Source organism: Meles meles, chromosome 12, assembly GCF_922984935.1.
Source record: "Meles meles chromosome 12, mMelMel3.1 paternal haplotype, whole genome shotgun sequence".
NCBI lineage: Eukaryota > Metazoa > Chordata > Mammalia > Carnivora > Mustelidae > Meles > Meles meles.
In genome coordinates, this window is record NC_060077.1 from 32,621,637 (window position 1) to 32,635,889 (window position 14,253).

At 49.3% G+C, this 14,253-nt stretch overlaps 1 protein-coding gene and 1 pseudogene across 2 annotated transcripts in view; one reads left to right on the forward strand and one right to left on the reverse strand.

Annotated features, from left to right (window-relative positions):
- Nucleotides 1-14,253, reverse strand: part of ARVCF (ARVCF delta catenin family member) — a 53,581-nt gene that overhangs the window by 25,401 nt on the left and 13,927 nt on the right. The gene's annotated exons all lie outside the window — the stretch shown is intronic.
- Nucleotides 12,559-12,690, forward strand: LOC123954733 (annotated as a pseudogene).

Below are 14,253 nucleotides of genomic sequence, written 5' to 3' on the forward strand. Positions count from 1 at the left end.
TGGCCAACACTTGGGTCTATCAGGAAAGCAAAGACACCACCAGAGGAGCTAGGGGGAGATGCTGATCCTTCCCCCGAAACCTAAACCCACATTTGACGTCTTCCTGCTGACCCAGACATTCTTCCTCACGAGGAGTCCAGCCAAACCCTGCTCCAGAAAATCAAATTATGGGGCCTGAGTCCAATCTGGGCTGAGGAATTAGAGGAATTTCCTAAGGGTCAGGCCAGCAGGGGGAGGCAGGCAGGAGGCCTGGGCTCCAGTCCCGACTCCTAGTCCGGCCATCTGTCGGCCCACTGCCAGTCGTCCCCCAAGAGCGGGGAGAGAGGACTGGCACTGGTTGAACCCCATTCTGCCCCTCCCACCCCCCACCCCCCGGCTTGCCCATCTAGATAGGAAAGTGGTGTGAGCAGCAGAACCCTGGCCTGCTGGTTCCAAGGCCCTCTTTGCCCAGGAGGGCGTCATGTCCCCTACCCTTCATACTGCCAGCATGGAGACCTGCTCCTAACACTGCTGGCCCGGCTTCATGGGGGCCCATCTTTACCCTGTCACCCGTACTATGGTCAGACGGTGCCCACAGCTGCAGGGATAGCCTCTGGCCAGCCCACAAGGATGGGCACTGGGCCATGGCTGGAGGAGGAGGCCAGGGCCGGGGAGTTCACACAGGGCAGAGTCCACGAATGTCCATTCCCAGCAGGACCGCAGTGATGTTCGGAGGTCAGTGTAGGGCCTGGGGTGTCTGGGCAGGCCAAGGCTATTCTTAACCTCAAAGCAGTGGGACAAACTACCAAGGAAAGACAGACCAGCTCTGCTTTATAAGAACGAAGCATTTCTGTAAAGACAGACCAGCTCCGCTTATAAGAACGAAGCATTTCTGTACATCCTCGCAAAACAGTGTCACAGGCTGTGGTTTATGGGGGTTTTGTTTTTGAAGGGACACCATTTAGAGTAACATATGCGGTGAGCATTTCAGATGAAAGACAGGCAATGACTTTACTTCTAGACCTTGACTTCACCACGGCAGAAGCTGGTGAGGGGCGCCTGGGGAGGCATCACACCAGCCCCTCTGCTGTTGTGCATTTGCAATTTTCCATAATAGAAAGCGGGAGAAAAAGATATAAAGACAACGAAAAACAATCAACACATGGGCATCAGGTCTTTGTGACACCCAGCAGTAAAGTGACACCCCTCATCTATAAAGCACTCTTGCAAACCCATAAGGAAAAACCAGAACCCCAACTCCAATTGAGTAAAGGCCATAAACAAGCGATGTGGCCAGAGATGTAAGATGCAAAGCAATGATCGTGGAAAATAGCAAATGATCCCATGCCCTGCGGAAAGACTATAGGGAGAGGCATCTCAGGTCGCAGGGACCCTCTAGGTGGCAGAGTTCTGCACCCACCGTGTTGCCAGGGCTCAGGGAGGGGCCAAGTTACTGCTATAGCTGAAGGTAAGGAAGAGACAGAAAAGCACTTGCCTGCCCTAGCAGGCAGACAAGTGAAGGAGGCGGCCTGGGAATTCAGCTCGCCAGGGGCCTAGGCAGTGCCACCTGTGGGCTGAGGAAAGCAGAGGGATTTCCAGGGACAGAACGGTAATTGGATTCAGCCTGGAAATTAGATTTCCCCAGCAGAGGAGGCACCTCTGTTGCAAGGGACCAGATGCCCTGGTGGGGGCAGGTGAGGGACAGATGGCCCCTTAGTGACCTGCCCCCAGGCTGTCCAGCACACATCTGATGATCATATGGAGGACAACTTGCATGTGCAAGGAGAAAAATCTGGGGGGGCTCTTCCCCTGTGCCACTGGGGTATCCTAGGCCAAGTGCAGGCCAGGTCCACGGCAGTGCTGACTAGCCCCAGGACAGGTGTGCTGCTGGGCAGGTGGTCCAGAAGGACCAGGGGCTGTGGTGGTACTGATGTAGAAGGCTCAGGGTCAAGTCAAGGCAGGGACACTTGTGGGGGCCCAGGGTGCCTGAGGTCTGGAAGCTGAGAGCTGGAGCTGGGAGTGCCGGCCAGACACGGCAGAAACAGGCCTCGCTCTGGCGGGGGCGCAGGCAGAGACAGGTGAATATCCCAGCTGCTGCCTCTCCTTGGTGGGAGGCCTGAGCTATAGGGAGCCACCACAAGAGGCACCTAAAGGGGTGGCCCCAAGATTCTCACTGGGACAAGTCACAGACACTTGCTCCCTGTGCCAACTGAGGGACTCCCGCAGTCTCCTTGGTTCCCTGGGAACTGCCTCTACCAGACTCATGGGATGGAGCCCCTTCTCTCTCTCGGCCATTGTGGCGGCTGCTCTTGGTTGGGGCCATCCCACACCTAAGGCAGGAAGATGGTGGCCGCAAAGAAGACGAAAAAGTCACTGGAGTCGATCAACTCTAGGTTCCAACTTGTTATGAAAAGTGGAAAGTACGTGCTGGGGTACAAGCAGACTTTGAAAATGATCAGACATGGCAAGGCGAAGCTGGTCATCCTCGCCAACAACTGCCTGGCCTTGAGGAAATCTGAAATAGAATACTACGCCATGTTGGCCAAAACTGGTGTCCATCACTACAGTGGCAATAATATTGAATGGGGCACAGCATGTGGGAGATACTACAGAGTATCATTGATCCAGGTGATTCTGATACCATTAGACGCATGCCAGAACAGACTGGTGAAAAGTATATCATGCAGAATTTTTCCTTAATAAAACTGGCCACAGCTTGTTTTAAAAACAAAAAAACAAACAAACTCATGGGATGGGGATGGACAGCTTTCCCCCAGGCCCCAGGCTGGGATTCAGGGGAGCCCCCTTGCTATCCCTCCTGTACCAGGCCCAGATTCCAGCTGCAGCCATAGCCCCACAGTGATACCTTGCAGGCTCCAAATGTGGGGTGTGGGCAAAGAGGATTCGCCTCCTCAGCGGTCCCTGTAGCAGCCAGCCCAGGGACACCCCAAGGTCCCCAGGGCTGGGGAGCTGTGGAGCTCCAGATAGGGAAGGTAGGACCTGGCGTCACAGTGCCCTCTCTACTTGCACCAGCAGCCCACCCACTCTACCTCAGCCATGACAGGTGAAACGGGGGGGGGGGGGGGAGCGCAAGGGAGGGGTCAAGCCCCAGGGTATCCTACTGTCTGAGGTGGGCTGGCCGGCTGCTTCCAACGCCAATGCCACCAAGATACCCTGAGTGGCCTCCCCCTCCCAATCCTTCCAGCAGAGGCTCGCACTCCCCCCATCCCTGACTCCATCTCAAGGACAGCAGAGCAGCTTGGCTGGGGCAGTTCTGACCACCCGGGCTCAGAGTCCCACCCTACCCTACCCTGGGGCAGGCATAGGAACCAAGGCATTCCCGAGGAGGGGGCTGAGCCTCAAAGCCAGGCTGGGACCAGAAGCAGACAGATCTGACTGGCACCAGAGCCTGGGAGCTCAGCCCCTACCAAGGGGCCAAGGTGTCTATGAAGCATCCTGAGAGCCCCACTAAAGCACAGGTGGGGCGGCTGTCTAGCCAGGCCAGGCCAAGGGCTGCAGGGAGGCAAGTGCAGCAGTCACCCACACTGGCTACTGGCCTGTGTACGCTAGGAATGCCCTTTCCCCCCAAGACGGTGGACCCCTGTCTTCCTGGCCCCCTCTGTCACCATGGCAACACCCAGGCTTCTCAGTGAGAGACAGAGCCTCTTTGTGGTGGCACAAAGCCCCTTTGAAGGGCAGTGGAGGTGCAGTCCCTAGGAGCCTGTGGCCAATAAGCCTCTGGGGGGTGAGGCAGGGCCCCTCAGCCCAGCTACCCTCCTCCTGGGTTGTAGAGCCAAGGAAACTAGTGGGGCAAAGTCTGTTGATTAGCAGCTGGGACTGATCCCCCCCCATGAAGTGCCACCTGCCCTAGCTGCCCACAGAAGGGTCCCTGGGAGGAGCCCCAGGGCTGTCTGCTAGAGTCTGGGGGATTTCCAAAACTTTCCCATCATTTTGACAAGAAACATGCTCGCCTAGATAAGAGGAAAAGGCACAGGCAGTGGGGAAAACTCCCACCTGATGGGAACCAAGCCAGCAGGCTCAGGACCCAATGGGAACTGGGTACAGGAAGTCCTTAGGGGGCGAACAGGTCCGACGACAGCAAGTCTGGCACCAGGTCCACCAAGGGGGCTGCGCATGGCACCCAGGCCTACCCCAGCTCGCTATCCCTTGCTTCTCTTGCCTGCTGTAGGGAGTCCCCATCTTTGCCTGCCTTCCCCAGGGGAGAATCCAGCTGGCCCAGCGTTGTGGTCTGGGGCGGGCCTGCTGCAGCCACAACCTCAAGACAGACTTGGACAAGAAAAGAACCTGAGGGCAATGTGGACCTGGTGACGGAGCCCAGCACAGAGCACTCCTTCCCCCATGCCAGCAAGCCTGCCCCGTCAGGGGCCTCGCTCACTCTACCAGGCTCCCAGCCCTGGAACCCCTCCCCATCCCAGCCTGCGGGTCCCTGCCACCCTGATGGCTGCTGACCGGGCATTTGGCAGTGCCCCTGCATGCTGGGCACCCTGCCCGGGCAGCCCTCCCCAAGCAACCTCAGTCTGACCCACGGCAGCTTTGCTAACTAAGCCACTGGGGTGGGGGTCATGGCCCCCAGGGCAGTAGCACGAGGCAGAGCTGGCCCTGGGAGAGATCAGTCCCTTTGTGGGTAGATCTACGCAGGTCCTGGGGAGGCTGCCAAGGGGCCAACTCTGACACGGCGGTGCCCCTCTGAGTCAACAAGCACCCCCTAACTCCCTCGCCTCACCCTCCCTGCCTGCTTTTCCCATCACATTCCTGCCTGTTGTTTGTGGGCACCAGTGTGCCTGCACTGGACCAAAATCAGCAATACCAGGTCAATTTTCACCACAGCCCTGGGAGGGAGCAGATGGGGGGGACCTCTAGCAAAGGGGGCTTCCAACAAAGCCCAGCCCAGGTTCTTGCTATCCAGAGAGATGGGGCCTGGGGCTCAGCAGGATTGGCTTCAGCCTCCAGAAAGAGGTTCCCTGGGAAGAGTGAGATGGGTCCGGAAACTGGCCACTCCTTCCCTCCCTTCTCAGGAACAACACTTGGGACTCAAGCACGGAGACTCCACGAGGCTTTGCCAACACAGCGCCCACGGCCCAGCGCCTGGGACAGGGCCAACAAGCACCACAGGTGGCAGGAAGGCCCTCCAGCTGCCATGGGCACAGGTGGGGTGGCTGTGGCCATCCGGTTCTGGATAGGTCAGAGGTGAGTGTGGGTGAGAGAGCAGGGTCCACCCTGGGGAGGGAGGTTCCAGGCCCTTCCAGCCTTGCTCCTGGCTGACAGCATCCAAGGGCCAGGTCCCCCCTAGTCTGCTCTTGCCTAGGGCCAACAAGCAGGTGACCACAGCCAGCTCTGGCTTCTCCTGGGCCCCCAGGCACAACCTTCCCTTCCAGAGGCTTAGATGGACACCAGCCTTGCTGCTCCTAACCCCCTCTCCAGGCTGGGAGCCAGTTCAGCTGCTCCTGAAGCTCATGAGTGTCCATGGCAACAAGTCCAGACACCACCAACCTCCAGCCAGTAACAAACTCCTCCCTTTTACATGCAAATGACTCAGTGGGAAAGGGCAGGGGGCTCCACCTCACCCCCACCAAGCAGAGACTTTAGGCCCTGCGGGGTCTCCTCTGGCTCCTCCCACACATACCAGGAGAGCCTCCAGGGAGCTGGACTTGTCTCTGTGTCCCCTCCCTGCCCAGAGGCAGTGGGAGCACTGCAGGAGGGATGCCTACCATTTGGGGACCTCTCAAAACTCACCTGCAGGCACATGTGGCAGCTACCCCTACCTGCACACGCACACAGGGAAGGATGATGTCCCCACAGGCACACCCACACCAGCCATGCTGTGTGCCCACTGCCCACTCAACCACAGCTGCCCCATGGACCTCACTTGCCCCAGTGGAAAATGGGTGGTGGGTGGCCCGAAGGTCCTACCAGGTCCTTGTTGCAGGAGGGGAAGGGAGAATGAGTACTCCATAGCCACTGTGGCTCCTGGTAAGGATCAGCGTCCTACACAGACCCCGTTCCTGTCCTGAACTCCCCATCAGGACCTCAGAAGCCAGGCCTGAGACACCCCAGTCTGCACGTGGCTCCAGCCTCGGGTCCACACCAGAGCCTGTCTGTGATGGGTGAGGGTGGCTGGGCCACGGACCCTGGACAGAGGCACCCAACCAGCAGAGCTGCCCACAGCACACCAGCACCCCGGGGCAAATCCTCCTGCCTTTGGAGGACCTGAGGGAGTGGCTCTTGGCTAACTTGTATTTAGCACACTTATGAGTACAAGTACTAGGGAATGGCCGACATGTGTCCTCCAAAGATGGAAGACGGTGTTGAACCAATGAACTGGGAACAGACCACAGAGGAAAGGCGTGATCACAAATGATGAGGCACCGTGGAGACTTAAAGAAAGCCAGGGCAGAGGCGGTGAAGGGCAAGACAGGGGGTCCCTGCAGCAAATCTGCACACAAGGAGGCAGCGGAAAGCAAACTCAGGCCAGTCCTTCCAAAGCCACAGAAAATGACATGCAGCTGATGAAAAAGGGAAGCCAAGAGATGTGGAAACTAGATCCTAGGACAAAACCGCCACATCGCAAAAATCCCAAGGGAGAAAGAGCCAAGAGGCACCCACAAAACAGTCAGAAACCACCCTCAAGAGAGGAGGCCTCTAGTGGGCTTGTCAGCATACAGGTGGGAATCGAAGCTTTACAAACCAGCTCAGAAAGTGTGGATGTGTCTCTTTCTGCATTTTACGATTCACTCTTGGTAGGCTGAGGATTCCCCCCACCCTGCCCATTTCCTAAATGCTTGAGGTCAGCTCCGGGGTGTGGGAGGGCGGTGCATTTGGCCTGACCTGCGAGCGCAGCCTGGCGCCTCAAACGTGCCATGGTGCGCTGGTTCTCCGCCCAGCTGTCCACATCCCGGAGAGGCCGCACTGTCCATCCGCAGATGTCAACCGTGCATCCTGTCGCCTGCTCACCATCTCTTGTGCTGCAGACACTCCTACCACCAGGAACAGCTAACAGCTTTGTTCAACAAGATGTCTGGCCTCGGGGTGCCTGGGTGGCTCAGTGGGTTGGACCTCTGCCTACGGCTCGGGTCATGATCTCGGGGTCCTGAGATCAAGCCCCGCGTCGGTCTCTGCAGGGAGACTGCTTCCCCCTCTCTCTCTGCCTGCTGCTCTGCCTACTTGTGATCTCTCTCTGTCAAATAAATAAATGAAATTAAAAAAAAAAAAAAAAAGATGCCTGGCGTCCTTAACTTGACATTGCTAAAAACGTGTGAACCTCGCGCTCTGAAATTTCTTAAAGAAACTTCGGGGTGAAATTCCCTGATTTTCAGAGTCATGATCTGCCATTCACATGATGGGTCTTTCCCTGGGAGGGAGCAAGGAGGGCTCGCTGGGAGCCCTGGACGGCCCGGAGAAATCCAGGCTAGCCTGGTTATTTCAGCTGGGAGTCACCCCACCATAGGCAGAAGTTCCAGACCCCGTGCCTTGGGGAACAAGGGCTGCTGAGAGGCTGAAATGGATTTTCCAGCAAGGCCCTGATACGCTGCGTGCCTTACAAGGACTTCAGCTGTCCCTAGCCATCCTTTGCAAGCTGCCTGTGGGGAGTATTTTTACCATCTCAGGATATCTGTGATCTGTGGACTGACCCATGTAAGAGATTAGGTATGAAAAAAAAAAAAAGAGAGACTAGGTATGAATCCATGAAAAACAAAACAAAATCCAACCAAGTCAAAAAGAGCAACAATAACAAACCCAAACACCACATACACAGACTCACATACACAATACAAACTCACAAAAGTTATGACATCACGGATGTGTTCATTAACAAGACGGCAGGAACCCTTTCACAATGTATTTGTATATTCTATCACCATTCTATCACCATGACATGCACATCAAGTAGCTTATAGATTTGTCAATTATACTCAGTGAAACTGGAAAAAAAAATGAAGAAAGACAAAGGAACATTTTTAGCTACCTTAATTTTACAAATTCAGTTGCTTAAAAATAAACTTGAAAAATGTAAAAAAAAAAAAAAAACACAAAAAACCCCACTCTCTTGTGTTCATTATGTCTCTTCTCTGTATAATATTTTTAAATAAAAAGATTATAAGAGAATACTGTGAACAATTATACACCAACAAATTGCATAACTTAGAAGAAATGAACAAATTCCTAAAAACACACATACTAACAAAATTGACCCATGAAGAAACAAAACCTGAGCAGACTTATAACTAGCAGGGAGATTGAATCAGTAATCAAAACCCTGCCATGAAGGCCCAGGACCAGACGGCTTCTCTAGTGAATTCTAACAAATACTCAAAGAGGAGTTAACATTAATCTTCAAACCGTCCTCAAAAATTGACAAGCAAGGAAATACTGACTCATTCTAAAAGACTGGAATTACCCTGATACCAAAGCCATAAAAGAAAACTATGGTTCAACAGCCCTTTTGTGAAAACTGATGCAAAAATCTTCAACAAAGGCGCATCTGGGTGGCTCAGGTCATGATCCCAGGGTCCTGGGATGGAACCCCACATCGGGTTCCCTGCTCTGCGGGGAGCCTGCTTCTCTCTCTCCCACCCCCCCTGCTTGTGTTGTTCCTGCTCTCACTGTCTCTGTCAAATAAATAAAATCTTAAAAAAAATTTTTTTTTCAACAGAACACCAGCATACTGAATTCAGCAGTACAGTCAAAGGATCATACACCATAACCAAGTGGGATTTATTCCTGAATTCAAGGATAGCTCAACATATGAAAATTAACTGACATAATGCCCTGTATATTAACAAAATAATGGGGGAAAATGATAATTTCAATTGATACCAAAATACATTTGAAAAAATTCAACATTCTCTTATGATATAAACATAAAACAAACTAGGAATATAAAGAAATACCTTGACATGATAAAGGCCATACAGAAAAAGGACCTCATACTACATATGCTACAAATTATATTGTAAATACACCACAGCTTACATCAGACCCAATAATGAAAGAGTTAAAGTTTTTCTCCCAAGATCAAGAATAAGACAGGTATGCTGCTTTTGCCACTTCTGTTCAAGTCCTCTTCTATTAGAAATCTCAGATCAGTAAGGCAACAGAGAGAAATAAAAGGTATCCAAATGGGAAAGGAAGACATGAAATTTTGTTCGCAGATAATACGATCTTAAATGCAGAAAATCATAAAGACCACACACACACACACACACACACACACACACACTCTCTCTCTCTCTCTCTCTCTCTCTCTCAGAACTAATAACCAGTAAAGTTGTAGGGTAAAAAAAATCAATGAACAAATCACTCGTAATGAATAATCTGAAAAGGAAACCAAGAAAACAATTTCAGTTACAATAGCATCAGGAAGAACAAAAAACTGAGAGAAAAACTTAACTAAGTTGAGGAAAGACTTGCACACTGAAAACTATAAACCTTTCTGAAAGAGATACCTACATACACAAATGGAAAAACATTTTATGCGTATGGAATGGAAGACTTGATATTGTTAAGATGTCAATATTACCCAAAGTGATCTACCAATTTAATTCAGTCCCTATCAAAATCATTTTTTACAAAATCATTTTTTACTGAAAGCGAAAACTCCATTCTAAAATCCATGCGGAATTTCAAAGATCCTGAACAGCTAAAACAATCATAAAAAAGAACAAAGTTAGGGGTCTCACTGAAATCATTCCTGATTTCAAAATTTATCACAAAGCTTTAGTAATGAAAACAGTGTTGTCATGGCATAAAGGCAGAAATAGACCAATGGAATAGAATAAAAATAAATCTTCACATATATATAATCAACTATTTTTTACAAGGTTGTCAAGACCATTGAATGGGGGAAAGAATTATCTTTTCAACAAATGGTGCTAGGAAAACTGGATATCCATGGAAAAGAATAAAGTTGTAAGCTTTTATAACGTATGCAAAAATTTAAAATGCATCAAAGATCTAAACATAAGACCTGAAACTATAAAACTCTTAGAAGAAAACATAGGCCGAAAGCTTTATGATGTTGGATTTGGCAATGATTTCCTGGATATGATGCCAAAAACATAGGCAAGAAAAGTAAAAATAGGTAAATCGAACCCTATCAAAATTAAAAACTTCTGTTCAAATGACACAATCAACAGAGTAAAAAGGCAATGCAGAGAATGGCAGAAACATTTTAAAATCATGTATCTGATAAGGGATTAACTTCCAAAATACATAAAGAACTCCTACAACTCAACAACAGCAAACAAACAACCCAGTTAAAAAAATGGGGAAAAGGGGCGCCGGGGTGGCTCAGTGGGTTAAGCCGCTGACTTCGGCTCGGGTCATGATCTCAGGGTTCTGGGATCAAGTCCCGCATCAGGCTCTCTGCTTCGCAGGGAGCCTGCTTCCCTCTCTCTTTCTCTCTCTGCCTGCTTCTCTGTCTACTTGTGATCTCTCTCTGTCAAATAAATAAATAAAATCTTTTAAAAAATCTTTAAAAAAAAATGGGAAAAAGATTTGAGCAGACATTTCTTTAACGAAGATAAATAAATGGCCAAGCATATGAAAAGGTGCCCAATATTACTAATGTTAGGGAAACGCAAATCAAAAGCACAGTGAAATGTTGTCTTACACCCATTAGATGGCTACTCTCCAAAACACAAAATAACAGGTTTTGGTAAGGATGTGGAGAAATTGGTGCTCTTGGGCACAGCTGGTGGGATGTAAAATGGCATAGCTGCTAAGAAAATCAATACGGTAGTTCCTCAAAAAATTAAAAGAAGAAATACAGTATAACCAAGCAATTCCACCTCTGGGTATATATCCAAAAGAGGTGAAAGCACAGCGTTGAAGAGGTATTTTACACTCATGTTCCTAACAGCATTACTCACAATAGCCAAAAGACAAAGCAACTCAAGTGCCTACCAACAGATGAATGGATAAACAAAATGTGATACACACTTACAGACCACAGACTGTTACTATCAATGGAAGATGATTCTGCATTTAAAAGGAAGGAAATTCTGACACGTGATGCAACATGAGGAATCTTGAGAAATCATGCTAAGTGAAATAATCGAATAATAAAAAGACAAATGCTGTATTGGGCTACTTTTATGAATCATCTAAATTAGTCACATTCCTAGAAAGACAACTTAGAATGGTGGTTCCAGCGGCTGAGGAAAGGGGCTAATGGGTTCATTAATGTTCACTAATGGATACAGAAGGTCAATTTTGCAAGATGAAAAAGTTCTGGAGGTTTGCTGCACAACAATATGAATATACCCAATGATACAGAACGAGACTTTGAAGAATGGGTACGATGGCAAATTTGGTGTATTTTACCAAAAAAAATAGAAATTTATTTTTTATTTATTTATTTTTTAAAGATGTTATTTATTTATTTGACAGAGATCATAAGTAGGCAGAGAGAGAGGAGGAAGCAGGCTCCCTGTTGAGCAGAGAGCCCAATGCGGGGCTCAATCCCAGGACCCCAGGATCATGACCCGAGCCAAAAGTAGAGGCTTTAACCCACTGAGCCACCTAGGCACCCCTAAAAATAGAAATTTAAAAAGAGCCATCTTGTGGCTCTTAGATATGCAAAACATTCTTTTAAATTAGTAGAAAAAGATAAAAATTTAAGCATACAGGGCACCCTTGTGGTTCAGATGGTTAAGCATCTGCCTTTGGCTTAGGTCATGATCCTGAGGTCCTAGGATTGAGTCCTGCATCAGGCTCCCTGCTCCTTGGGGAGCCTGATTCTCCTTCTGCCTCTGCTTCTCTCTTTCTCTCTCTGTCTCTCATGAATAAATGAAATCTTTTAAAAAAATGTTAACCATACAAAGTTGATTATTTACAAACAGTGAAATGTATATTCAAACATCACACCTAAAAATATATGGGTTGTAAAATGGTGCTTATTGGGGCCAAGGATAGGGGAAATGGGGAGATGCAGGTCAAAGGAGATATGGAAGATATCTTCCAGTTATATGGTAAGGTCCAGGGATCTAATGTACAGCACAGTGACTATAACTGACAACATTGCATTATATACTTAGAAGTTGCTATAAGAGAAGTTGCTATCTTTAACGTTCTCATTATACCAACAAAGCAATGGTAATTTATGTGAGATGAAGGATGTGTTAACTAATCTTATTGTGGTAGACATTTTGTAATACATACATGTACCAAATCATCACAATGCACCGTAAACCCACACAGTGTTATATGTCAATTATATCTCAATAAGCTGGGGGGAAAACAGCCAAAACTATACTCAGAGGCAAATTCACAGCTTTAAATACTTTCATTATTAAACAGTAAAGAATGACTATGAATACAAGTGTATCAAGGCTGAAAGAAAAATGCTAAAACATCCTTGCAACAAGCTCCCTGTTTTCTATCTCTAAAGCTCTCCCAGGAGTAATACCCAATTTCTAACAGAGAATCAACAACATAAATGATTCCAGAATACCTTTTTTTTTAAAAGAATGAATATGAATAAACTAGGACAAATCTAAAATAGTTAGCACACAGGTATCTAAGTCCCCAAACCAAGATTCCTATTGAAATGACCAATGCAGCTTTGCGCAGTGGCAGTATCGTAGCCAATGAGGTTTATCCGAGGCGCGATTATTGCTAATTGAAATGACCAATGCATTTCTGAATACCTTTTACATGCCAGAAATAGAAATTTCTCATAGATACAGTTCAGAGAGGACAGGACTTAGAGAAGATGCAGAAAATCAGCCCAGGATCACGCGATGAAGTGCGGTTCCCAGCTCTTAGGCCTCTGCATGGGCCAAACACCACAACAAATCTAAGCCCTCCCCTGACGCCACATGTGGTACCCAAGGTGAGGGGATTGATGGGGAAAGTGACCCCGTTGGCCTCTGCTGAGTTATAGGTCAGAGCTAAGTGGCCACTGGCCAGCATCTGGCACATGACAGGCACTCAATTCATTTCTGTCACAAGAAGGAAGCAAGGACAAACAGCAGGAAAACAGTATCTAGACTAACAGAGTACTGTGCCTCCCAGGCTGGGGCAGCATGACGAACCCGAGCACGTGTTCCATAGGGAGGATGATTTTTGCGAAAAACTGGAGAAATGTCAGGAGAAGGACTGCCTTGGGCTCCTGAAGACTTAGGAGAATGTTGCCTTGCTGAGGGCATCTCTGCATCTAGAACGAGGCAGGGAGTGGGTCCACAGAGACCCTCACCGAGGCAGTGCCTGCCAAGTCTGGAGGTGGGTGTGGCAAGGAGCAGGGCTGCAGGTGTCACAGGGACCAGACGTGGCTTTTGTCCTTGAGGCCATGGGGGATCTCATAGGGGGAGAAACCAGATAAATATTGGCTAAAGGAGTGAGCAAGAGGGGGCGCCTGGGTTGCTCAGTGAGTTAAGCTTTTGCCTTTGGCTCGGGTCATGGCCTCGGTCCTGGGATCGATCCCCACATTGGGAACCCCTGCTCAACAGGGAGTCTGCTTCTCCCTTTTTCTCTGCCTTCCTCTCTGCCTATTGTGATCTCTTTCTCTGTCAAATAAATAAAATTAAAAAAAAAAAAAAAGGAGTGAGCAAGAGAACCAGGCCCAGCTGAAAGGCTTCCTCTCCCCTGGCTGAAACAGCCCCCACCAGCTTCAGGGAAAAGGACAGCAAACACCCCTCCACAGCCCCCCCAGTCCCCTGCCCCTACCCAAGGCTGCTATTCTTGGGCCCTGGGTCTTGTCTGAGATTCACTCCTCCTGCCCATCAACCATGCTCATGCTCTGGGCAGTGGAGTCCGGGCAGAGGACAGAGCCACCAGGAGCAAGGGGACATGCAAGGGCCTAGGGTTCCCACAGGGCACAAGGTTGCTGCCTGTGTCATAGTCCCAGGTGGCCTCCTTCCCTGCACATGCCCTGAGGTATCGACCATCCCACCCCTACCACTGGATGTCCTGGCCCTTTTCTAAAGACAAAAGTTTGCAAGCATAAAGGCTTAATTAAAAATTAAGCAATGCCCTGTTTCAATGGTTTGGCAAAGAAATATCTGGAATTACTTCTTCAAATACAAATAACTGAAATAGTCTCATCATAACCAATAGCTCCCTGCAGACAGGCCAATGCCAGAGAACTGTCACCGAGACAACTGGAAAGGGAAGATATGCTTGCCTGGGGCAGGCCTGGGAGTAGGGCCCAGCTTTGCTTGCTGAGCCTCAGGTTCCCCATCATAACTCCCCACCCCCATGCTGGGGAGGCCCAAGAGAGAAGATGATTTTGGTCCCATGCAAGTCCCTGCCCCA